Consider the following 25,169-nt stretch of genomic DNA (forward strand, 5'->3'; position numbering starts at 1 on the left):
GCTAAGGCTTACCTGAGCGTCCCAGAGTGCCCACCAAGAACACAAAAGGGTAGTGTACAGATATCAATTTCATTGTTCAGAACTGCCTGCTTAAAGTCCCCAGCGGTCTGAAAACTTAGATGAAAGATATATGGGCTAATTAGCCACTGCAGTAACAGATGTTATACAGGAAAACTGTGTGTGTGCGGGTATAAGCCTGTTTTGACTTTAAACACGCACTTGGGCTCACACATTCTTGCTCACTAGTGGAAATCACATGTCAATGTGTTGTAAGGTACTAATTTTCACGGCAGACGTGGAATTGTTTTTCCTTCTAAAAACAGAGGCTTTGTCAGTGGCACGTACAACCTGGATGTCTTTGGAAATCTGCGGAGTGTCGCCTTTTACAAAGTATTCCCAGGGCAGCCACACGCTTTGGGCTGGCCGTCTTCAAGGGTGTTTTCTCCAGCTACCCCTCTCTCTGCGCTGCCAATTATGTGCCACTCTGTCTCGGTGCTCGGGTTGCTTTCTTCTGAGAGGGAAATTCCTCTTTCATCAGTATGGATGCACTGTTTTCACACACTGCAAGTGCTGTGTTGCTGTGTCAGGCATCCTATGAGGGCCAGCTTCAGACGAGCAGGGCTGACGAACTGGCTGGGGATTGGCTGCCCGCGGCTGGGAGGGGTTTGTCGGAAGGGAGGGCTGCAGCTTACAGCAACAGAGTTTAGACTGTCTTTGCTTCATCATCTGAAGGCAAAATTTTCCAGCCAAGGCAGGCGGCTCCCAGAGTACAATAAGCAGGGAACGAGAACTATTTACATGGAAATTTCTTCCTCACGATGCAGGGGAGAAGCCTGGGCCGCTTGATTCTGCCAGATGTTCCTGGGATTACTGTAAAAGGGAAGGAGAGGCAGAGCTAAACAAGGTAGGAGAATCACCCCCCCCCCCCACCCCTTCTTCTTCTTCTTCTTCTTTGAATGTTTAAAGAGTTTGCTGCAGTGTGCTGCATTCCGTGTGTATAGCTTGGGGAAGCCAGGGGAACTGGGTGCCACTAATTCGAATGTAATACTTGCAGGGGATCCTGGAGTTTTACGTAACATTTTGATTTGAGCAAAAGAAATGGCAAAGCTTGCTTGAATCTATGCCGCCTGTTTGGGAGTGTGGCATCAACCGAGTTTTTCTTCAAAGACTAGATCCATTTATTATTTGACAAAAACACATTGAATTTTTGGGAGCATTCTTATTATTTTGTTGTTGTGATAGGAAATGTTCAAATTTTCATAGCTCCTGAAAAGATAAAGTTTACGTGGATCCTATTATGTGAAAACAGACTTGTAATTAAGAAAAAAACCCAAAAAACTTCATGGTAAATAATCACGATTGAATGTTTCGTGCCCAAATATATTTATGTATTAGGAATTAGGGACCTACCTAACACTATCACGCCTTGGCTTTGATTGAGTTTTAAAAGCACATTTTTAACAAGCTAGCAAGAGGTAGCTTTCTGACAAGTTTTCGATACTGTAGTTCAATGTTTACATTTCTTTTCCTGGCATGTCTGAGCCTTTGTTTCCAGCTTAAAAGTGGAACCATTATATTCAAAAGTAAAGCTGGGTTAATAATGCTTACTGCAATTATCTGGTCTTTATGCATTTTTAATGAGAACACACAGCCAGCAGAATAATTTAATGAGGGCAGGCTAGCTTTTAAAGCTGTGTTTTCGCTATGCCGAGCCATATCAACTTTCTGGCCGAGGAGCAGCCCCGAGAAATGATGGAGAAGATTTATTTATAATACACACTGGCCTGAGAGAAGGGAAGGATATATTTGTTAAAGAATTCTTTCTGTCCTTTTTCCGTTTAAAATCTCTGCCAGGCATGAGGAAACTGTGCTTTTTTGTTAGGCCTCGGAAGCATGTGTTTACAATAAATGTGTAACATTTTTAGAATAGTTAGCAAGCATTGAAGCGAAGAAAAAAAAAATCTGACTAGCCTGCCCACCAGTGCCGTGAGTGTTCTTCAAGAAACACGACTATCCTTTTAAAAGACGAAGGTTAACTGGAAAGATATTTCAACTGAGTAGTATATACATTGGGGGAGATAATAAAATAACCAAAAAAAAGAAGGACATTCTTATAATCTTTAAATAAGGTGAAGTGTCTTCGGTTACCCTGCCTGGTTTGTGAGAGAGAGTGGAAGTACTCGTTTAAATAGGAGCAATGCCACGTAGATTCTTCTAGACCCACTGTTTTTACTTTCAAGGAGAAGTGCAGGACACTAGCCCAGAACTTCTGACGTCATCTCCCAACTATTTCTGCTGTGTGTTCTTTTATTCCGGCTCGTGGAGAGTATTTCTTTATGTTCTGGACAGGAACATTCTCACTCTCACTTGGCAGGGCTTGAGTTATGTCTTCATATTTTAGCCCGTCCTTTCTAAACCCTCGACCCGATCTCCCGCACAAGTAGGACATCTCCCCCTACCTGCCTGGTCTCGGGCAGGTCAGAGCAGGTTCTCTGCAGGATTCTGGCTGTATTGGCCAAAGGCAATGGGGAGTGGAGCACGGCCCAGCTCCCCCTCGGTGCAGCCCAGCACTGCCACCTGGGTGCACAGTCCCCATGGCCCCATTCCCACTTCCCCCCGGGGCCACGATGTAGGAGCCAGGTTATGCCACCAAGCTCACAGCTGGTTGTGATGGTGTGAACAGCCGCTGGTATATAAAGTCCACCACATCCTAGGTCGGAAGGGGCCGAAGGAAGGGCTGTCTACCACTGCAGGCTGTTAGTCCCAGGTCCCAGGCGTCAGCCTCAGTCGGAGACATCAGGGGAAGGCTCGTTGGTGATGAGGAGCCCTTTCAGGAAGCATTTCCATTAGAACAGACTGGAGTTCTTGGGAGTTCCCGCTTCTAGTTTGCCTCCTTTCCCGCACTGCTCATGTAGCCCTGACCAAGTGCCCCTCAATTTTTCTCTCTCTTAATAGAACTGAATAACACTCACTACACTTGGCCTCATAATTCTAGCATTCTGAGAGGCCTTGACTTTGTACAAAAAAAAAAAAAAGTTGTTTGTCTCTTGGCACAATGAGTTATTTAAAGTACAAAGGGATAAAACCTCGTATTAGTGAAGCTGTTGGCAAATGTCTCAGGGTATTAACACATATAGTCACATATACAAAACCCTTCCTTCTACTTTGTGTTCATGTAAATTTTCTAGGGATATTTATCCTTAGGTCAACAGATAAAATTTCCAAGGAAACCAGAGCTTTGCCGTTTGCATTTTCTCCATCCATCTAACAAAATACACCAGAAGCTCTGCAAACCAGACCGTTTCGGACATAGGCCTTATAGTGCCCCAGAGCATTTTGTGCTGTTTTTTTGCTTTGACTTTTGCATTAAATTTGTGAAAGTAGAGTGAAGAAGAGAGAAAATAAGAGGAAAGGAGAAAAATACGCTTGCAAAATATACCAGTTATGCAGCTTTCCTGGTTAACAGCCTGCCTTCTCTCTGCTAGTTGTTGTAATTTGCTGTTGCTATGGTGAAAACAAATCAATATCACATGGCTCCCAGCCAGTCCCGCGCTCAGGGAGCGCCACAGAAATTCAAGATCAGGTACTCGAGACTCCAGGCAAAAATCGGGAGAAGAGGATTTGGATATCGAGCTTAGGAAAATCCCTTATGATAGAATGACTAGGCTCAATTTTACATGCCTTTCCTCTTCTTTTCTTCCTGCCCTTTCCTGCCGATAACAAGAGAAGATGGGAAGGAAGGTATACAGATTTCTTTACATTTTCCAAAATGGCAAAACATATTATGATCACGGAAGTGAGTTTATAACATTGCAAGGGGTAGAGAATTCTGATTAATGAAAAGGTCAGTATAACTGCTGGGTACATGAGTTATTGAAAATAGAGTAGTTAGCGGCCCTTTGAGATCTCCAGGTACACAAGTACACCTGAGAGCGGTCAGGGTCAGAAACAGTTATTACTATCTGGTCAGGCAGAGAAAGCTGGCAACTCTAAAATGCAGGCGGGCAGTGGAGGTGAAGGGCATTATGGGAAGTAGGCAGGTATGAGCCATCAACCATAGCCAGTAGCAAAGTCAAGGGAAAGCTGTAGGTCCAGAGTGAGGCCGGGTGTGAGCACGGAAGGCCAGGGTAGAGCAGAACAGAATAAAAGGTCACTTAACTCAGTTCCCAAAATTTACGTGAGGTCCAACCTGAAGGCCCAGCGAGGAAAGTGAGGAAGTAGCTGCAAAGAGAAGGAAAAGTATTGTTTCTGGAATGGCCGGTCCCTGAACCTGATGGGCATAGCTGTTCGCTGCTGTGGGGGGGCAAAAAACTTGGTATCTCACACTTTGTTTTCTCTGTGGAGGATGAGGCAGGAAGACTTAGGCAGGCTTTGCAGACTCGTCAACACAGTTTTCCTGCTTTTTACTTGGCTCAGTTGTTTTTTATTGTGTGTTTGTTTTTTAATGTGCACTCACTGTTCGCTGCAGCCGCGGTAACCTTCACAGTAAGCAGTCCTTCGGTGGCATCACGGTGGTGGCATGGCTAGTCTGCATCAGGCCTGTGCCACCAACCGCTCAGCTTTGTTTGGCTGAGGCTAGTCCCACCTCTGCGGCCAAGAGGCCAAGAGTGAAAACACGTGCAAAAGGCAAGGTCCTAGGGTTTCTCTTGCGAACCTGAGTCCCAGAGTTGATGGACAAGTTTTCAGCTGTCCTGCTTTCCTCAATATGGCAGAAGCTCTTAGTAATAAAGGTGGATCCACTGATTTACCTTGGTGCGCTGACAAAGGATGCATTGTCTAGGAAATCCCAGGTTGGTGTGTTCCATCCATCAGTCAACAAGTGTTTATTAAACACCTCTTGGGTTGTCTGGCTTTTGCTGTTTGGTTAGAACAAGTCAATCACCCAATACCTGACTGTGTGTGCGAAATAAAGGACAGAAAGAAATGGTGAAAAATTGTAAGTTTCAAAGACTTTAATAATAAATTTACTGACTAATGTTAATTTCGCGTTGATGACTACCAGGCTGTAATTGTAGGCTCCAGACAGTTTTGGTAGAGCAGAGTTTGGGGGAGAACAGGAGAAGGAATTTGAGTTTTAAATGCCTGCGTGTACTTGCTTCACCTCCATTGTATTTCTCAGCATAAAAGCTGTTTAAATAACATATAAAGATGTAAGATGAACAATAAACATGTGAGAATGATGTCCCTCCAAAATCCAAAATATGAGGCTGCCGAGAGCAGTCACCCAGTCTCAGCAAGCTGAGATTCAGCCCCAAAATAGTCAATTGGGAAGTGTGGGCACATCGTCTAACAGGCCTTAACCACCCAGTCAACCAACGGAAGGCCTACCCCTCTCCCGCACTTTGGAGCCTGGGAAGGCCCTGATACAATTAGCTCACCTTCCCCTCCCAGTGAGAAAACCTGACTTCGGACTCTGGAGGATTAAACGCCCCCCTCCCCTGACCCTCTTTATTTTCTTAAAAGCAGAGCTAGTTGTACACATCTATGTCCCTCTTTAAACCCAAATTTTTGCTTTGTTTTGTTTATCCTAACATCAAAATTCGTGTGTATTTTCTGGGTGTAGGCAATTGCAAGGGAAGGAACCTGGTTTGGGGAGAGCTGGGGTTTGCGGGGGGAGGGGGGTGCGGACGGGGAACGAAGGACATAACTTAGGGGATTCTTTTCAGCTCTGGCTCTTGGCAGACAGATGGGCAGCTTCTAAGGTTTTTGAGCATTTTGGACATGCTGGTTGCTGTAGAAGAGTTTTGAGGGTGAACAGGGGGAGAAGGCAGGAGGAACGAGGAAAACACCCCAGGTGCCTGGTCCTAAGTGGTTCGCAATCCACAATCGCCAGGGAACAAGATACATACAAACAAGATAAGAATAGGTCACCACACGAGTGTCCTCAGAAGGATAATTAACATATGCATAGTTCCTTACTCTTTACAAAGGGCTTTCACAGACATTATCTCAATTAACAGTTCGAACAGAGGCTAAAAAACAAAACCAACAAAAACAAACAAACAGCTGCCTGAAATCAGAGCACTCTGGCCTGGGTGTGCTAGCTCCTGGAAGAGAGGAATTATAAATTGGCTTTTAAAACTTTCATCTCTTTTTTCCCCACTAATGAATTGACTTTAAGCTTGAAGAACATGAAAAACTTACAGATATCCCTGGTATATGTATGCGTGTCACTATCTCCTGTCCCCAAATGCTTTCTATCTCTTTGATCCTTACCTGAGGATGTGGTATTGATCTGAGAGAGAGAGAGAGAGAGAGAGAGAGAGAGATCAATGTGAGAGAGAAACATTGATCTGTTGCCTCCTGTATGTGTCCTGACGGGGGACTGAACCTGCAACCTACCCAGTTGCCTTCTCGGACAACAAGTCCATTTATAACGAGTATAGTAGGCAGCCCAGATGCCGAGGCAGAGCAAGAAGAGAGGTTAAGTGGCTTCACTTTCTCAGCTCTGACTGCTGAGAAGACATCAGGAGACAAAACCTGTACTGGCTTCACATTCCAATCCAGCCACACAGGAGCAAAGTGAGTTTGGCTATGGATGGCAGGAAGGCTTCTAGAATATAAAATTTCTTAATGGTTGAAAATGTCCTGCAGGTTTGGGAAAAATCAAAGTCAACAACGGAACAAAAATTCGAAGTATTCCATTTGCTCATGAGAGCATTCCTCTTAAGTTCTCTGAAGCCTGCTGAAGGAGTGAAGGTACAGGGGAAATGAACATTTGAGTGGCATGTGTTATAAACTACATGCCTTATGCACACAGCTCATGTAATATGAACCTTCGAAGAACCCCATGGAGTTAATATCGGCCAATAGGAAAAGAGAATTCTGAAAGGTTCTATAACCCACCCCCGATCTCATAGCTGATACTTGGCAGAACCAGGATTTAAACTCAGGCCCAATTATACATCTGAGTTCTACAGAGAGATGACACTCTGTCATCAGCTGAGCAAATACAATGGAGAAAACAAAAATAATTCACTTGCAGGAAGAAATAAAAGCTGAAGGAGGGGTAGGAGGTCAATTGCTTTAGAAATCTCAGAGGTACTTCATGCCGTTTACATTATAATGCAGAAATACCGGGCGTAATAAGAATAGATTGTCTTACATCATATATCATTTTAGTTTTTGTGTTTGTCATCTTTTTTAATGGTCACAAAATCCTCTTTTTTGCCCCCATTTTATAAATTAAATAAAAACAGAATTTTGGCGAGGTTAAGCAATGTATTAAAAATGTCACTAGCCAAAAAGTGGAAAAGCTGGTCTTCAAAACTGCTTTTAAGTCAAATTACACTGCAGTCTGACTTGGAATTTTCTTGCAGTGAATATTGCAGCGTGGAGTGGAGCCCAACCCAAGCAATTTTGGGGAAGACAGTAATGTTTTTAATTAAGATATTGGATTATCTTTAAAATCCATAAATTTCTGGCATCTTAGATACAAGCTTCAATTAATCAGCTAAAGAGTATTGGCGAAGCATATATTGTATCAGTGGCTTACTACTTGTAATTTTAAATGCTCTGGGGGTTCAGGAAAATAGAGCTCTGGGCTGGATGGAGTAGCAGATAAGGCTCCACGGAGGAAGAGAGACACTTCCTCTGCTTCTGAATGGGTCTATTTTGTGCAGAGATCAGTGTTTCTGAAATGGGCTGTCTATGCCCCAAGCCTAAGACAAGATCATCCTCTATGTAAGGAAAAGAGATAGTCGAACTTACATCTTATATATTATTTAGCTCATCCTTTTTAAATGTCAATTTTCTTGTATGTTTGATGACATATGTAACATATTAGTATTGTTATGCAAGAATAACATTTATAAATAAGTAAATAGCCTGATAATGAGTATTCCTGCTCAGAAGTAATTTTTCTCATAGGGGTATATGATCAAAAAATTTGGCGAGCGCAGTAGTTAACATTTGAGAAATGAAGTTCATCTCAAGGAGGAGTAGCAGCACAATGCAATGTAGGGGCCGGTGTGGAACTTGACTTTGGAGAATAGGGATTAAAAACCAGGCAGCACCAGGAAATAAGGTTGGACAGAGAGGGGATGGTCAGAAAATGGAAGACTGGGAGAGCCATATGGAGGGGTTTGAACCATTACCTGCAACATCACATCTAATGCCTCATAAGGAGTAAGATAAGACTTGTAAGATAAGGTTGGAGGTCAGAAAGTTTTTAACAAGAAAGGCCGCTGGCCATTACACTTTGGAAATATTACAGTCATATGACAGGAAGGAGTCAGATTAGAATGGCAACGTGAGGATGGGGAAGAAGGGCCAATCTGTCTTGAAGATTGAAGGAAAAATAACAGAAGCTAGTGAGAGCTCAGGAGAGTCAAAATGACATGGGAGTTTCTAGCACGAGAAACGAAAATGGGACCCTCACAAAAATGGGGGGAGATGGAAAAGGAGACCAATCAGTGGGAATGGGGCCAGGGAAAGGAGGGAGAAGATGAGTCTTGAGTTTTGGTCATGGTGTTCTTAGCTAACAATGGGCTCATCCAAGTGGGGTGTCCCATAGACATTGGACAGTGTGGGGACAAAGAACAGCTTGGACAACAGGTGCACATGGAGACTGAGACACACCTGTGTTGAAGCCATGGGTGCACACTACTTCCTGTTAGGAGGGAGCATAAATGGAGACAGGCAGGTGACTAAGGGTGAGCCTTGGGGAAGACAGCTGGGACCCAGAAGAGAATAGGAGTTAGTGAAGAATCAGGAAAGCAAATACCCACGCAGGAGCAAAACTCTCAACCTGAAAGTGAGCAACTGAGGCTGTTAAGCACCATATATTCGTTAGAGACACAGAATGCTGGATGGATAAGAACTTTATAGCTGTATCTTTCTTATTTATAGTTGACTATCTATCTATCTATCTATCCTCACCTGAGGACATGCTTATCAATTTTAGAGAGGGGGAAGGGAGGAAGAGAGGAGGAGAGAAAAACGTGTATGTGGAAGAAAAACACTGATCAGTTGCCTCTCGCACAAGCCCTTATCAAGGACCCAACCCGAAACCCAGGCATGTGCCCTAACCGTAAGCGAACCCGTGACCTTTCGGTTTACAGGATGATGCTCCAACCACCTGAGCCACACCGCCCAGGGCTACATAGTTGACTTTTGAAATAATAAATCTTCACTAATAACCAAAAGAAAGCCTTTAAAAACAATGGTTAGGCCCTGGCCAGGTGGCTCATTGGTTAGAGCATTTTCCCAATAAGCCAAGGTTGTGGGTTCAATCCCTGGTCAGGGAACATACAAGTATCAACCAATAAATGCATAAATAAGTGGAACAACAAATCAATGCCTCTCTCTCTCTCTCTCAAATCAATAAATTTTTTAAAAAAGTTATAAAAACCATGGTTATGAAGATTTCTGCGGCTATATTTCAAGATAGAGATTTTTGAGTGCTATTGGTTAGGGCGGTGACTCCAGAGTGACTGGAGACATGACTGGGCACTGGCCATCCTGCCCTCACAGACCCACACGCTCATGTATTCCTCGATCTAGCAAGTCTCAGTTGATCCCAGCCATAAGGGCTACTTTGAAAAAAAACGAGAAGGTGCGCAAAGTGTGCAAATGCTCGATGCCCTCCTGCCAGGTACCCACAGCGACTGGACCCGAGCAGCACTTCTCACCCTCACGTGCCTAGCAAATCAAGTGGGGATCTAATTAAAACTGTGGATCCCGTAGAGCTGGAGGGGGGTGGAGACTTCAAACACGCTCCCAGATGATGAAGGTGCAGCTAATCCGAGGGGCTCCAGAACACGACGGCGCACAAATGTGGAGGGCAGCAGGATGTGTGTGTAAATGCAATAGATGGCCACAGCCCACCATGTTTGAGATGGTGTTAAAGGAGTACTGTGCGGGGCTGAAGGCCGCCAGCCCCTACCTCCTCAACGCAGCAGCTGCTCAGGCCCGGAGTGGAGCTCAGCCCGAGTTCACTTATCCAGGAGCCTGGCACCAAGGCTGCTGTGGCCCAGGGCACAAACGGAGGGACTTCAGCAGTTTCCCGCCCCCTGTGGCTGCAAACAGCCGGTCTGTGGGTGTGCCCCCATGCCTGCCATGGCTGTCTTCTCTGTGGATGCAGATTCTCACCAATTCCTCAGGAGATTGGCTTACTGCCTCCAGAGATAGCTAGTATGTCTGTTTACACGTCTGTTTCAGAGATTTTTTTTTTTAAAGAAATACAGGTGTTCAAAATCAGCCTTCAGTTTTTTTCTGGAGACAGTGGTCAGACCTGGAGCCTGGAAGTCTGATGGGCCTGTTGCAGTCCACGCCCTCAGTGCCTCAGTTCAGGGAACTTGGACAAACTCATGTTTCCCTTAAGGTGTAGATAATGCCATCCTCCCCTCCTTCCCTCCCAAGAGCATGGAGAGTATGGAGGAAATGTTGTATGCAATTAAAGTTGCACTTGTGGAAAAATGCTACTTTTGACGTCTTGCCACGTGAAAGAAGCCATTATTGTGTCTTCCATCTTGTTTTGTGTCCATCTGTCTTCCCACCCTTGAGTGCTTCCTTTTTCTCCATGCCCCAGATGAGGCCCCGAGAGCCAGCGGTCTCGCCAAACTGATCGAGAGGAAATCTTCCCCACCCAAATGCCCACAGAGTCCACCCACAGATGGCTGGTATTTTTATGCATTTTTAATTTACCAGTAACCTTTGAGGAATGAAAGGGAATAAGTGTTTACTGGGTTTATCGAGTGTCTGCTAGATGCCAAGCCCTCTGCTGAGAGCTTTATGCCCATCAACTGAGTTAAACCTTTTTCCGAAGAAAATAAAGTCCAGGGAGGCTGAGTTACTTGCCAAGATCACACATGAGCACAAGGGGAGCAAGGGGTGAAACCCCAGCGGGAGGTCTCTGAACTTGCAGACCTTTTCCAATCTTGCTTACTTGGAGGTTGCAACAAAAAAGGGATTTGCTTTAGAAAACCCTCTCCTGCATTCGTACGCACCATTGGCAGAATTCACTGAACAGTTAAATAGAACACAAACGAGCAATGCCTGGCATACAGTGCGGGCGTGAGTTCAGTTTTAGCTGGGAGTTCCTCCTCACAAAGGGACTTGGGAAAGCGCCAGCGACGGCTGGAGCGCCATGGCCTCCACGGCTGGTTGGCCCGTTCCTTACTCTTGGATCCCCTTCGTGTGCACTGGAAGGAGCCAAAAGACCTCGATGTTGAAAGTACCTGATGGAGACCTGAAACAGATGACATATGCAGAAGCTCATTGTCAGCGGGGAGTCCTGTACAAAAGGGAGATGTCTGTGGTGTTGGGGCTTTGCCACCCTCTATGAGAATTCTTAGAAATCCCTTGTCTTCTCCATCAACTTCCCTCTTCAGGGGCGGTGTTGGGTGCTGGTCTCCCCACCCTACAAGTCACAAGTCACCTGATGAGTACCAAGGGCATGGGCTCGTTCTCTGCCCTGCATCTGCTGTACCCTCGCCCTGCAGCCTCCCTTTCTCTCCTGCCCTGCAGCTCCTGAACTAAGCCAGGGTCTCTGTTCCCAGGTTCTGTTCTCTCTGCCAAGGCTGTACCTGGCATCCCTACTGAAGGGCACACAGAGATATCTGGTGTTTCTGGGGTTCCATCCACACCTGCCTGTTAGCTGATGGAAAGGATTATTCATTTGCCCCCTTAGGAAGCCCATCATTTGAACCCAAGTATCAGGCTTCCTGGCAGCCACCACAAAGAGCATCCCCTCAGGAAACAAAACAAACCCTATCTCTAGAGTTCCTCTGTTCCTTTCCTTTAAAGTTCCCTGGTGCAACTAGGCTGCAATTAAGAGGCAGGATCAAAGGGACTAACTGCCTCTGGGGCTGCTGGGACCTGCAGAGGCTTAGGTCTTTTTAACTCTTTCCTCCCCATGACCTGCCACTCCCATGGCTTCTGAATCCCTCTGGGTACTCCGGTATCCGCAGGGTGCTGAGCTATGAGGAGACACAGCAGAGCCAGCCAAGGGACTTCTCACAGGACACAGGAGTCTGACCTCCCCGCCTTTGCGACATCCACCAACCAACGACAACCACAAACATCTGAGGAAAATCAGAAAGGCATCCCAAGTGGGAAGGAGCCGGAGGGCTCATGTAGCAGAATCCATGCTCACCCCCTACCATAGCCGTGGCCAGCAGTCTCTAGCTGCTGCTTGACCACCTCTTGGGGCCGGACGTTCGTGACCCAGAGCACTTACAGCCATCACCTTTCGTTATAAAATTCTTCCTTGTGTGGAAATGAAATGCGACTCCTCAGGACTGTCCCTCCTCGGCCCTTGGTCAGGCCTGTGGAGTGACTCCTAGCACGTCAAATGCCTCCCCAGCAGGTGAGCCCCTCACCTGTCTAAGGGTAGCGATCAAGCCTCCTCTGACAGGGGCAGTTGGCACCACCCTATTCAGGATAGAATGCTTTTATTATGCAACCTAAGACACTGTTGAGTTTTTTCGGCAGTTTTGTCATATTGTTGACCCATATCACTATTAAACGTGAACCTTGGACTAGCTGTATTGGAGAAAAGGGTAAGTCTCTTCCTTTTCCCTCAGCTCTGTTTAGAGCTGAGTGCAGTGGGGAAGGGCAGGGGAATGCTGATTGGTGGAGGTGAGGTGGGGAGACAGACATCTTCCCCAACTGTGTGGAATGCTTTAAAATTGCCTTCACTCTCCACAATAGACTCTAGGCACCTCTGGAAGCCCTTGGCAAGATTCTGGGCATTGACTTGGAAGACTACCCATAGAGCGATTGCTAGATATACACAGATACACACACATATAGGTAGCTATAGCTGTAAGTTAGTGTACACAGACATCGGCAGACACAGAGTGAGATTTAATATAGGTGATTATAGATGTAGATTAATATTCATATATGCAAGTAAAGGTTGGAATTTAGACTTACATACACACACAGATAGGCAGCTATAACATAGACTAGCTTACATACAGAGATAGACAGACACAGATAGATAGGCCAGTAGATAAAGGATAGATAAATAGATGATCTTCCCACAACTCAAATGCCACACTACGACAGTGTTTAGAAGTAAATGACACATTTTCGGTTTGTTTTGATTTGGTTTGGGTTTTTGGCTCAACAAAATGGTGCTATTTGGGGGGTTGCCGTGCGTCCTGCGGCTGCGTCCTGCGGCGTTTGTCTGTGGCTCTCGGCACAGTCCTCAGCAGCTCAGAGACTCACTCCGCCATCAGTGCCTGCCAAGGTCACCGAAGGAACTCATTAATCCCAGCTCCGGTCACCAGCAGACTGTGCTAACCTGCCTCCTTCCTCTGAGAGGGAGAAACCGGGGAGGATTTGCTCCCTCAGCCCCTTCTGGGCCCACTCAGGGACACCCTGAGCAAACAAAGGAAGGACGGGGAAGGGCCGGGGAACCATTTCCTGACTAGCTGGCCAGGTTTTCCTCTTGAGAAAGTCAGAGAGATCCTGTCCAAAGGCTTGCAAACTTGACCTGAGACCAGCCCTCCAGGTTTTCTTAGGAAAATTCCCAGGTTGATATTTAACCTAAAGATACCCAAGCCCCAACTCTGTTACAAACTCCGCCTCCCCCTCCCTTCACCACTAGTTTTACTAACATCCTATAAGCTGCAGCCAACGTTCCTTGACATGCTAAAAATTTGCCTTTCTAATTAAAACTACAAATTTTCTAGCTGGCCGCTAGGAAGTGTAATTTATTTTTATGCTCAGGGTAAAATTTGATGCCATAGATCCTGGACCATACTCAATGATTGATCAGAAAAAGGAACGGAGAGGAGAGATTATTTTGGGGAGCACTGGTAGTCAATAACCCAAGATGGGAAGTTGGAGAGCATTGCCGTCTAAAACACCTTGGGTACCGGAGTGCACGTCAGTCCCTCATCCAGGTACAGGTTGTGTGTGGAGTTCATTGTTCCGCATCTGTGAGTTGGGATTTCATGTTCCCATCTCTTCCTTCCAGCTTGATGATTAGCGCAGAAAGTCATGGGAAAGCACCGAGAAGGCCCGTGTGCTTTGTCAGGCCGGCAGTGTGGCGGCGTCCCTCCCTCAGAGCTGTCAGCTCAGTTGCGTTTTAGTCTGTGCCCCTCTGCGGCACCCCTGGGGCCCCCCAAAGCTGCTGAGGCAGGAGGGGCTGCGGCATGGGAGTTAGTTTCCAGTTACAGTCTGGCAGAGCCCAGCAAACCCTGGGTTAGCTCATGACACTCTCCGTCTTGCTCACCGCTTAAAAACAGAAAACGAAAAAATCAAAACCATATGTTCAATACAATATCAGGCGTCTAGTGCACTCTGTGCTGTGAATAATAACCATTGCCCGACCCACATGTTTGGGAGCTCTGGGCAGAGGAGGCGACCTGTTCTGGCCGAGCTGAGGCAGGTAGAGAAGGCGACTCTGTTTGCTTCTTTTCTCAAAATGGCACGTCGCTGGACCCCTTCCAGCTCCTAATGGGGGAAGCAGATCCAGACTGGGCTTACTGTTATTTCCCTCCTTCACATCTTCCTTCTTCCCTGCACACTTTCAGGATTGGAAATTAAAAACACTTTTCTCCTACACACAAAATGACTCCCTCACACACACTTTTTTTCCCCCTCTGCTTTGAAATGGCAATCGCTGCCAGAAGAGGCTTCTAGAAGAAACATGCTTCCCTGGCCAGAACAGTCCAAGGGTGCCTTTCCAACATAGCCAGCTAGTTAATGGTGGTAGCTAGTTAGAGGGAGGGGCCGCCCTTTGGAGAAAGGAGGGTTAGGACTGACACAGCCCACGGGGGTTTCCAGAGACCTGATGATAGGTTACTTCTCAGTCTGGATGTGGGTTACACAGGTGAACTCACAGTGTAAAACTCCAGTGGGCTGGACACTTAGGATACGCTTGCTTTTCTGTCTTTAATAAAGTTTGTCAAGAGTAGCTGGCTACTAGCACTGTCTATTGTCAGGTAAAGGGAAATCTGGTTGAAAGTTTCTCCTGTATCCTTCTTCCCCTGTTCTCGTCGGCGCCTTCCCCACCCTTTTCTGTTTCTCTCCTAACTCCTGGGCTCCGGTCCCCCAATGTGGAGAACAGTGACACACCGTGACATCCTACTCCTGGGAAGTTGATGCTTCCAATTCAAACTTGAGAAGAAAGGAAATCATCGCTCTTAACTAATAATGATAATAATAATGATGATAATAGCTATGCTACTTGGTGACAATGTACAAAGCATCTCCTTTACTCTCCATGTTTTTGTGTTTTATTAACACATGAAAGTTCTGATTAAAGGGTTTAGGTTTGTTTTGTTTTGTTTTTTTCTAATCCTGTTTGGCAATCAGGACTCATGGAAGGAAGGCACAATCTGGGGGGCCATGGAGGGTGATGCCTTGTGCCCCTTCTTGCTCCGTAACCCGAGGTTCATGGGAGAGTTTAGGTCAAGGGGGTGCAGGTCTCAAAAAATAAATAAGGGTGGTTAAGGATGACAAGAATCCAAAGCTTGCAGGTCATTAACACGGGTTTGAATCCTAGGCTCCCCTAGTTAGAAAGAACCGAAGCTACCAAATCACCCGGGACTTTGACCTTCTGGTTGGTGCAAGTCTAGAAGGTATGTCCAAGGACTTGTGGAGACTCGGTGAAACAATGTACCGGAAGTGCCCCCTGCACAGGGAAAACCCCCATGTCGATGGGAAGGGATTAATCATCGTTCACCTTTCCCTACTCTGCCAGACCAAGTGGGTTCTACTTAGTGAAGTTTTCTTGATGACAGAAAATTTTGCAGAGAAAAGGAATATCTTGTGAAATGTCATTCCTTAGTATGTCTTAAATTTTCCTTATGTCCTTTCCTCCTGTGGAATTTATGCTTTAGTATAACAACTAGATATTTAGTGTAAACAAATCACCATGGCGAAGGTAATCCATGCCACAAGAGAGTTATAAGGTACCTGACAGTAGATGACTGCTGTCTAGGTGAGGCAAGGAAGGCTTCCTGGAGGAGGCAGCCTCTGAGATGGCCCCTGAAGGAAGAGTAAGATGGCAATGCATGCAGTTGGGAAGCACCCATGCCGTTTTTCTTTGGTGTGTGGGGCAGAGCCTAGGGAATACTTGTGGGGGCACAGCGAAAATGCTTGGCCTAGACTCAATAGTAGAGGGCATTGGATGCCAAACTATAGATTTAAAACTTGATTCCAGAGCAGCAGAGCGCCACCAAATGTGGATGAGTGGGTGATTGATGGGGTGAGACGCTGCTTTAGGGAGGTAAGAACTGCAGGCACCCAGGAAGTCATGGGCGCATTGAGCTGAAGTAGTGGCGGTGAGAATCCCGCAGAAGGTGACGTGACGATGCGGGAGCCACTTCCTAAGGGTGTGGGCAGGGCTGTCGAAGCTGAGGGAAATGGAGGGAATCGAAGACACCCTGGGGACCGTGAACTTAGGTAACAGAAACATACAGGAGGATGGGAGAAGGTAACAAGATTGGCTGTGGTCATGACGAGTTGGAAGTGGAGCTAGAATGTCTTCACAGAATTGTAGGTCTAGACTTCTGTCAAGTGTACGGCAAGATGTGTACTGGGGTTCACCCACAGTGGAGTGGTGTGTGAAATCATAAAGGAGTTGAGATAGCGCAGGAAGCAAGTGATCTAGAAAACAGTGATGGCACAGCCTTGGGGAATCTTACACTGAGGGGGTCCCCGCGCCCACTCGTGCTGACATAGCAAACCAGAGGGAAAAGCCCGTCAGAGAGGGCAGGTGTTCCTGGGGACAGGTGAGTGGGCCTCGGCACATCTCCAGACGCCTTTGGATCTGTGAGAAGGGGTCACACTATTCACTGTTACCTAGAAATAATACTGATCAGTGATAGCATATGGACATGGATTAGGCACAGGGATTTTGGCGTCTCTGGGCTACACTGGGAGAAGAAGAGTTGTCTTGGGCCCATACATTTAGATACATTGCAACACATAATTACAAAAAAAGAAAAAATCTCATAATGTGTTAAGTAAATTTACGATTTTGTGTTGGGCTGCATTCACAGCCATCCTGGGACTCATGTGGCCTGCGGGCTGCAGGTTGGACACCTCTGTTTCGGTGTCGGAAAGCCAGGTGAGAAAGGGAAATAAAGCCAGATTCTAAAGAGAGCTCAGTAAAGGTGAGGACTGAGCCTGCCACCGCGACACATGGAAGTTCCGATGACAGCCCCTACCTCTGGGAGACACTTTGGGAGAACAGTGACTGGGGAGTGGAGTGGCAAAGCACTGGGAGAGCGGGAAGGGGAGACATTTAGGTAGGCAGCGTGGAACATTCAGAGCAATCAAAGGAGAGATGGAGGTGAGCAGAGAGGAAGCAGGGTTGAGATAAGGTGGGGGAGTTTGAAGGGAGGTGGGCTGGGCTGGCTGCCCCGGGAGCAGCATCAAGCCTGAGGAGGCTGCAGGGGGTGGATGGGCTGAGATGACCAGGGCGAAATGGTTTTTGAAAATGTGGAGAAAAATGGCTCTGATGCTGCTGGAACGGGAAAGGTGAGAAACATTACATAAATCTGAAGGGAGGTGTAAGCTGAGATTTAAGTGCATCTTCAAGACTTTGTCTTGCAACGGATCCTGTTTTATTGAAAATAACTGTGGAAGGAGGAGGCCAGCATACTGCATCAATCCCCCCTCCTGAGGAAAGATGAGCATTGTATCATTTCATGCTTTACTAAAATACAAGGACTGCTGCTTCCTTCCAAGCTGCTTTACCAGTGTTATTTGTTGTTCTCTTGTTACTTTATCATTTCCCCTAGTTTTTTTCCTCAACCTCACTGGGTTCCACAAAAATATACTTCATGTGCCTACTAGCTTCTCCTAAGTAACACTATCTGCCAATAGAGATGTCACAGGTGGAATATTGTTAAACTTCTCACTGCCATTATCCCCGTGTGCTTTATACTTGAGCCAATGTCTGGGAAGTAGTAGGTGCTCACTAATTGTTTGTGAAATGCAATCAGATGATTGAAATGTCTTATTCAAACAGGCATTTCTATAGATGATCATTAGCTATGAGTCATACTTACAAAAGTCTATTGTCCGTCATCCACACAAATACACCCAGAAGTTTCTATTGCCGATGAAGAGAGAATGCACGCCCCACTCCCAGAGACTGTACACATATCTACGATATTGTACTTCAGTACTAAGCAGAGGCCAGCTATACCCCAAACCCTTCAGCCACGGCTCTTTTTTGCATGTAACCTGCAGAGAGGAAGCTTGGCTGATAAAGGTGAGGGGCGGTGAGGGGCAGAGAGATGCAAAGGACAAGATGCATAAGCCAGGGAGTGATCTGGAATGTTCTAACTTTTAAAATGAGCTTGAGTTACTTAATTGCTATAGGACAGATACTTCTGGCTATGTTCGGCTGCACAAAATGTACAGCACATCTCGCAAAATGGATTGACCTATTTATTTGCCTTTGAGGGCCACTTGAAAACTAAGTAAAAAAAAACCAAAAACCCAAGCCTGCCCACAGTCAAGGCCAGAATGAGCTTTTATAGCCACTGGGACAAGGTCATATTTCTGTATTATATTCAGTCCCCCACTCAACTTCCAACCCCAGGAGAAGAAAGAAGTTGTGGTTTTTTTTCCCAGACCCATTTCAAAAGCCCTTACTTGTTCCTCCAAACACTGGTTTTGTCAGCTGCACAAACTCTTGGGAAAATTGTTAAAAAGACAAATAACAGCTTCTCAGGCCTCAGCCCCTGAAATTCTGACTTGGGGTGTCTGGGGCAGGTACCCAAGAATCTACATTTATTGCAGAAGCGCAGTGTGAGTGGAGCACAAATGAGGAACAGGCCTCCTGGCAGAGGGGTTAACAGAAAATTCAGACCCTGCACTCAGATTCTGCCTCTGCCACGTGTAGATGCGCAACCTCAGGCAAATCTAAAATGTATGTGAATCCCAGTTTTCTCATCTCTGAAATGAGGATATTGATATTCACTTCTCTGGGTGATGATTAGGATTAAATGAGACCACCTATGTAAAAAAAAAAGCTTTCTATACTACACAAAATAAACACTCAATACATAATATTTGGATATATTTGTCTGGGCGAACATGAGTTTATTGGGAAAGAATCCCAAATTAATGCTACGAACCGTCTAAACAATTCTAGAAAGAGTATGGACTTCAACATGACTATTTCTGCAATTTCTTGAAGTTTTGTTATTGCTCACAAAAAATTACTGTTTTTGCAATAAAACAAAAAGATTTTATATTCTACAAAATAATTTCACGTCTGACTCTTGGGAATGCTTACCTTTGGTAGGGATTCTAAAACCCAGACTAAAGGAAGACAGTTGCTTTTGAAAACAGGAGGTCTGGGCGACGTTTGGAAAGTCTCATACGGTGCAGGTGTGAAAATGGCGCACTTGACCCAGCTCCGCCGTGGCTTGAGCTGTTTTGGCACAGATGGAATTGACTCTGGCCCCACTCAGGCCATTTGTAGGGCATTCAAGCATATGGTAACTGGCTCACATGGGGACCAAACTTCTGAGCGTCAACTTCTAGGAATGAATGAATAAACGGATGGATGAATGAATGTATGCATTTCCTCTGGGGCCAAAAACACTCTGACATCTGCCAGTCCATCCTGGCCCTCGGCTCCCTGAAGAAAGCTTGGCCCTTTGTGGCTTAGAGAACAAATAAGCAAGGATTGCTCCAAGGTGTTTCCTGCGACCGTGTGCTCCTTCCTTCCTGACTCTAGTGACCCAGTTGCCTGTGTTGGAAGTCTCGGTGTCCTGTGTCCTTTGTCCTTTTTTCCCACTGAGAGCCTGTCAACACCAGAGATAGTTTCACAAGTTAGGCCCTTGCCGGTGCCCCAGGTCACGAGATTTGGGTCACACACAAACCAGAGGAAAGAAGTGTGGTACGGAGCCCGTTTGATCAGCACACAGGGAGAAGGAAAAATGGAAAAGTGAAAAAAAAAATCAAAAATAGAGAGAGCTCAAAGACAATTTTATGACACCCTGGAATGGAGAAGTCTTAGGGTCAACTTGCAGTTGAGACAGATTTCCAAATGTTTCCAAATCAAAGTATATTTGTAAATCTTCAAATCCATGGTGAACCCCTTTCAAAAGCCTCATTCCCTGTATTTGGAGAGTCCTGATTAAAATCCAACTGTGTGCCTAGTACATTGATGCTGTTTAAAGGCAGCAAAAACAGTTGTCTGGTAGCCAGCAATTGCACTGAGGTGCATACATATCTCTCTCTCTCTCTCTCTCTCTCTCTCTCTCTCGCTCACACACACACACAGGTGCACCCTGCAAAGGCCAATGAAGAACCCTGACACTAACCCTTTGTGGTTCAGGAACCCCAGACACTTAATGCTTAATCTAAGGTGGGAGGGGATGGAGAGGCCCTCGGAGTTGGGCCAGTTGGGCCTGACTCCGGTAGAGTGAGTTCGGAGTGGAAAAGGATGCCTGGATTTAGATAGTTGCAAATGAGAGCGGAAGGCAGTCCCTATCAAAGGAAGCCAGTTAAACAAAAGCCAATAGGAGGAAATGAGCCCTTACTGAGCGCACACCTGGGGTTCCAGAGGAAGGAAACCAGCCTGACTCAGGGCCCTTCCAGTGCCTCCTCAAGCTACAAGGAAGGGCTGGGTCTGTGTGCCCATAACCTGGAGGAAGCGTCTTCCTCAACCCCGAGCTGGCTGCAGTGAAACCACCCACATTCCTAGACGTCCAGAAACTTGGGCTGCAACACGTGCCCTTGTGAACAAAAGGCAATTCCTTACGTTCTTCCTTGTGCATCGGAGTGTTTGGATCTAAGAAAAACTGGGGAGTAGGTGCTTGGTTCAGATACTTTAGTCTTTGTATGGGTAGAGCTCATGCATTCTCCAGGGCCCCTCGGGCAGCCTTTGTGCGGCAGGGCCACCTTTCTGCAGGGTCCTTGCCAGCTCCTCAGGGTGCTTCCTGGTGTAAGGACCCTTGATCCGCTACACAATAGCATACAGCACCATCAGCAGTCTCGCCACCTGCCATCTTCTCTCCAAAATGTAATCCTGAACACAAGCTTTTGATCTTGTAAGATACAGCCCTGTGCTTGTCCTGGGCCCCTGGGGAAACAAGGAAACATGCATGGTGTTCCCAGTCCCCAACGATTTGAGAGGGTCTGGAAGAGAGACATTCATTCCAGCAAACACAAGAAACAGGAATTTCCCGGGCCCCTGGAGCCCCCAGGGAGGGATGGGTGGGGGCACCTAAGAGTTGTTCAAGAAGCAGGGAACGAGCAGAACTTGCTATTTCTTTTCTCCTTTGTGTTGCTTGATTGACAGTTTGAGTGCAGTTAAGCTTGATCTGTGGGGATGCTACTTACTGTAAGTGGCGTGTGTTATGGAGTCATTTTCCACTGACGTCACCCTCTGAAAGTGGTGCCGGTGGAAGAAAAATGTAGGAAGGCTAAGGAAGGCTGCATGCTCACGGCCCAGGCTGGGCTCCCGCCCCCACCACTGCTGGGGGGATGTGCTCCCGTCTGCCTCAGCCTGGACCCCAGAGGTTTGGCACAAGGTCAGAGTGTTACCGCCCCAGGGTCCCCTCCTCTACCCTGCCCCAGCAGTGGCCAGTGGCAGGTGTGGACGGGAGTTAGAGGACAGAAAGTTGATCACGAGACAACACTCCTTGAATACGTCAAGTTCCACCACAGCTTGAGTAAATGGATTTTCAATTTACTCTGGAGGATGAGAAATTAAGTATTAAGTTTTCTTAAGGACCCTAGGAGAGCACCCAGGTGCTGCTCTGGGTGCTGGTCTAGAAAGGTGGGTCATCCCTACACCTGGGCTTAGCTGGCTATGTTCTGGCCAGACACAACAGCAACAAGGTCAATTTCAAAGACAAAGGACTGAAGTACAGGGGGACACTGGGGTCAGGGAGGGTGACAGTGGCTCTCTGGGGCAGTGTGGGTGGGGGACAGGATTGGTAATGACTTTCCAAGAAGGGACATTTGAACTGGGCCTGGGAGGATGCAGCAAATGACAGCAAGGAAAGAAAGGCAAGGGTGTCACACTCTCCTCTCATTAGCCCACTCCTTCTAATTAGTGGCTGTTGAGGCTTATCATCTCATCTATAAACTAAAACTAATAGGCAGCTAGATTTTTTGTTTCTTCTTTCTTCCCTGCCCTTCAAGGGAGAAAACACCTGAATTAAGAGTTCATCTGCAAGCAAATAGCATAATGTGGATGCAAAGAAACATGACTATTTTATTCAGCGTGGCCACAACTGGCTATTTAGGGAGATTTTTATCCTCCAGCATAGGTCTTGTTTTGTTGCAAGTCATCAGAAGCGGCAGGCGATAGGGTAGCGTGAACCTTCTCTGCAGACTGTTCTTTCTACACCTCGGTTTTCCACAGCATAAAAAAAAAACAAAAACAAAAACAAAACCACCACCAGGAGAAAGAACTGCACCTTTCTTCTCAGGCCACAGTGTGCACAGTATTTGGCCCTTCCCCGCTGGCTAAAAATGACGAAATGCAAAAGCAATTCATCTCCCATGATCCTAGATAATGGTGGTTTCAAAATTCCTCACAGTTTAAAGGCTGATTTCCAGTATTAGGTCATAGCAGCGCTTGTAAATCTCCAGTGGGATCCTTTGGTCCTGTTTAGTTTAGTTCAAATATTACCACGTGCCCCAAGGCAAGCCCCCTCCCCAAGGGAAGATATTTGCAGTGACTTTAAGTTGCTTACAGGTCAAACATCAGGACTTTTTTTTTCAGTTGTCCTGAACAAACACGGTCTTTAAATTTGAAAGCAACCAGCTGAGGGAGGCCAGTGCCAATGACACTGCTGAGTACATCCTGACCCCTGCCAGCTAAGGGGGACTCCTCGTCTGGTGAGAAAAATAAGGAAACGAACAGACGCAAGTCAGCTTATACTCAGGACAATTCCACAACCCATGAAGTTCGCTGCGGACCACGCAACTCTGGCTTTTTCGTGTATTAACGGCGCTTTTGTGCTCTTGTTTTCCAATGTAGACCAGCTGATAATGCGCCTTGTTCGTCCTGGACTTTGCAATCTCATTCTTCGCCGCAAATATAATGGCCTGTTTGTTTTTCCGCTGATGCACCCTGGCCGAAGAATCAGACATTTGTTTCGCAGTGCTTGTTTTGAAGAAATCAGTTCTGGGCACGTCTTTATACCGTCCATAAAAACAGAGGCTTATCTGGGTAGAAGACACCTCGGGTCTGTGCTGGGGTAGACTTACATGTATCCGCTACTATAGAAAACGAAATTGAAACCTAATAAAACTTCGTTTCAGTCTAATCGTTGAAGATCCTGATTCACAGACTATTCATAAAGATGTACACTTTTATTAATTATAACGACATACGGCAATTTAAACTGGCCAAGGGTATTTTATCTCATAATGGCTCTTAAGAAGTTCTTATTAATGAAGAGATAAGAATGATTTATGAGGAGTATTACAGGTATTTATGTCTAAATGAATGGGAATGAAATGCCTGAGAAGTTTGGTCTCCTAAGTAGGGTAAATATTCCCTGTAGAACTAGGTTAAGACTGTTAATTTATTCAGCAAGCGTGCCCCCTCAGCCCCCTTTTCTCAAGAGCAGTTCAAAGGTAACCTTTAGCCTAGATGGGGGGGGGCGGGTTCAATTCAGAAGGGACTCGGATCGGTTGGTGGTGGCTGCCCGCCTGCACACTTGTTTGGAGAAATTTTTGAGTGCCAAGTCCAAATGCACAGGGACAGAGCACTGGGGTCTGATAGTCACGCCTGCCACAGATGGGCAAGGTGAGCAGAGGGGACCTCAGTGCCATCCATTTGCTGTCCTTGGCACAGGACTTTCCAAAGCGTTGCAAAGTTGAGATTCTTCTCAGAGCCATCTCTGGCATGGACTGGAAAATGATAGCCACGCCTGTGATGCTGGACACGCAGGTCCAGGGTGTCTCCAAGATTCAGCCCTTGAAGGGTCTGTCTCTAAGGGCAGAAATCCCTGAATTCTCTTAAGTCACGTAACACCCCTAAGGAAGAAAATTAAGTTGAGTTTCCTAAATGTAGCTGTGGAAAATGCATTTTCATTGTTCCTCAGTTAGAGGAACAAAATGATCTTACCACGCTGCTCTCTCCCGAGTGCAAGGTGAGGGGTTGGCGTGGGAGGCTGGTCCATTGGAAGAAGCCCTTTGAAGTGGAATTTTGATCTTTTGTTTTAATTTCATGTGAAGTCCTTATTATGGCAGTTTTCGAAAGAAAATGAACAAGTACCTATTTCTCTCCACTAACAAAAAAAAAAATCTGAAATTCAGGGCAAGACCCACAAAGAAGCACAATTTTCCTTCATTTCCACGTTAAAAAACATTATAGGGAGGACGGAGGGAAGGTGCTATTTTAAAGCGCTCGCTCTGTTCCGGGCACCCTGACAAGCACTTTCAACATGCTAAATTTTTTTTTCAAATTTAATGCGCCCAACTGCCCTGAAATATATAGAATATGGTCCCATTTCATGGATGAGAAAAGTGAGGTTTTGAAAGGTCAGTTCAGTATGGAGCCCCTCAAGCTGACTGAAATTTCTGTTTGGAGTTCTGACCTTAAACATATACCACTCACCATAACTGCTGAACGGGACTTTTGTAGGAATGCTCTTTATATCGACTAATAAGAATTCTAGAACTTTAACATTTTGAGAGCGCTCGGTAAATGTCGGCTACCGTTATTTCTCTCTCCCCTCCCCTCCCCTCCTTCTCTCTGTCTCTCTCCCTTCATATATATGGATATTTATTGAACTTCAAGTATTTATTGCAAACCCCTTTGCCTTTTTATTTCAAAAAGAAACATGAATGCCTACTCTTTATGTTAGAACATTATCTAAACCTAGAAAGGGGACATTTTTTATAGGAGGATAAAGACCGTAACGTACACAATAAAGTCAGCAGTGTGTGGAAGAAACCAGAATATTGTCTTGACGTTTTACACAGTGTGTAAATTGCGGTTCTAATCCCGAGGAAGTCTGCTTCTAGTTAAGCCCCGTGAATAAAGTCCTGTTTCTGAAATTCCCCGTCTCTATCTTCTGGTGGGTGGGGGGCAGTCGGGTTGGCAGTAGAGACAGGCTTTTTTTTTTTCTCCCTCTGAGAAGGCTTTTTATTAATTTCTCTTGCTGAATTTTTGACCCTGCACAGAAAAAGAGAGCTATTGTACCCTACCACAGAGCAGGGCAGGCACCCCCAGACGGGATGTGTCTGTCCTTCCTGCTGAAGGACACAGACAG

General features: G+C 46.0%; 1 protein-coding gene across 8 annotated transcripts in view; it reads left to right on the forward strand.

The window, feature by feature from the left end:
- The first annotated feature begins 678 nt into the window (after positions 1-678).
- MBNL2 (muscleblind like splicing regulator 2) overlaps positions 679-25,169 on the forward strand; it is a 148,591-nt gene continuing 124,100 nt past the window's right edge. For 4 of the 8 annotated variants that reach the window (XM_024568656.3, XM_024568671.3, XM_024568693.3 and 1 more), the window contains exon 1: positions 681-904. The gene's annotated coding sequence lies outside the window, so the exon portion shown is untranslated. Of the gene's footprint in view, positions 905-25,169 lie in introns of all 8 variants that reach the window. The other 4 variants (XM_045201326.2, XM_024568664.3, XM_024568648.3 and 1 more) reach the window with 3 other exon arrangements.

This window comes from Desmodus rotundus, chromosome 13, assembly GCF_022682495.2.
Source record: "Desmodus rotundus isolate HL8 chromosome 13, HLdesRot8A.1, whole genome shotgun sequence".
NCBI lineage: Eukaryota > Metazoa > Chordata > Mammalia > Chiroptera > Phyllostomidae > Desmodus > Desmodus rotundus.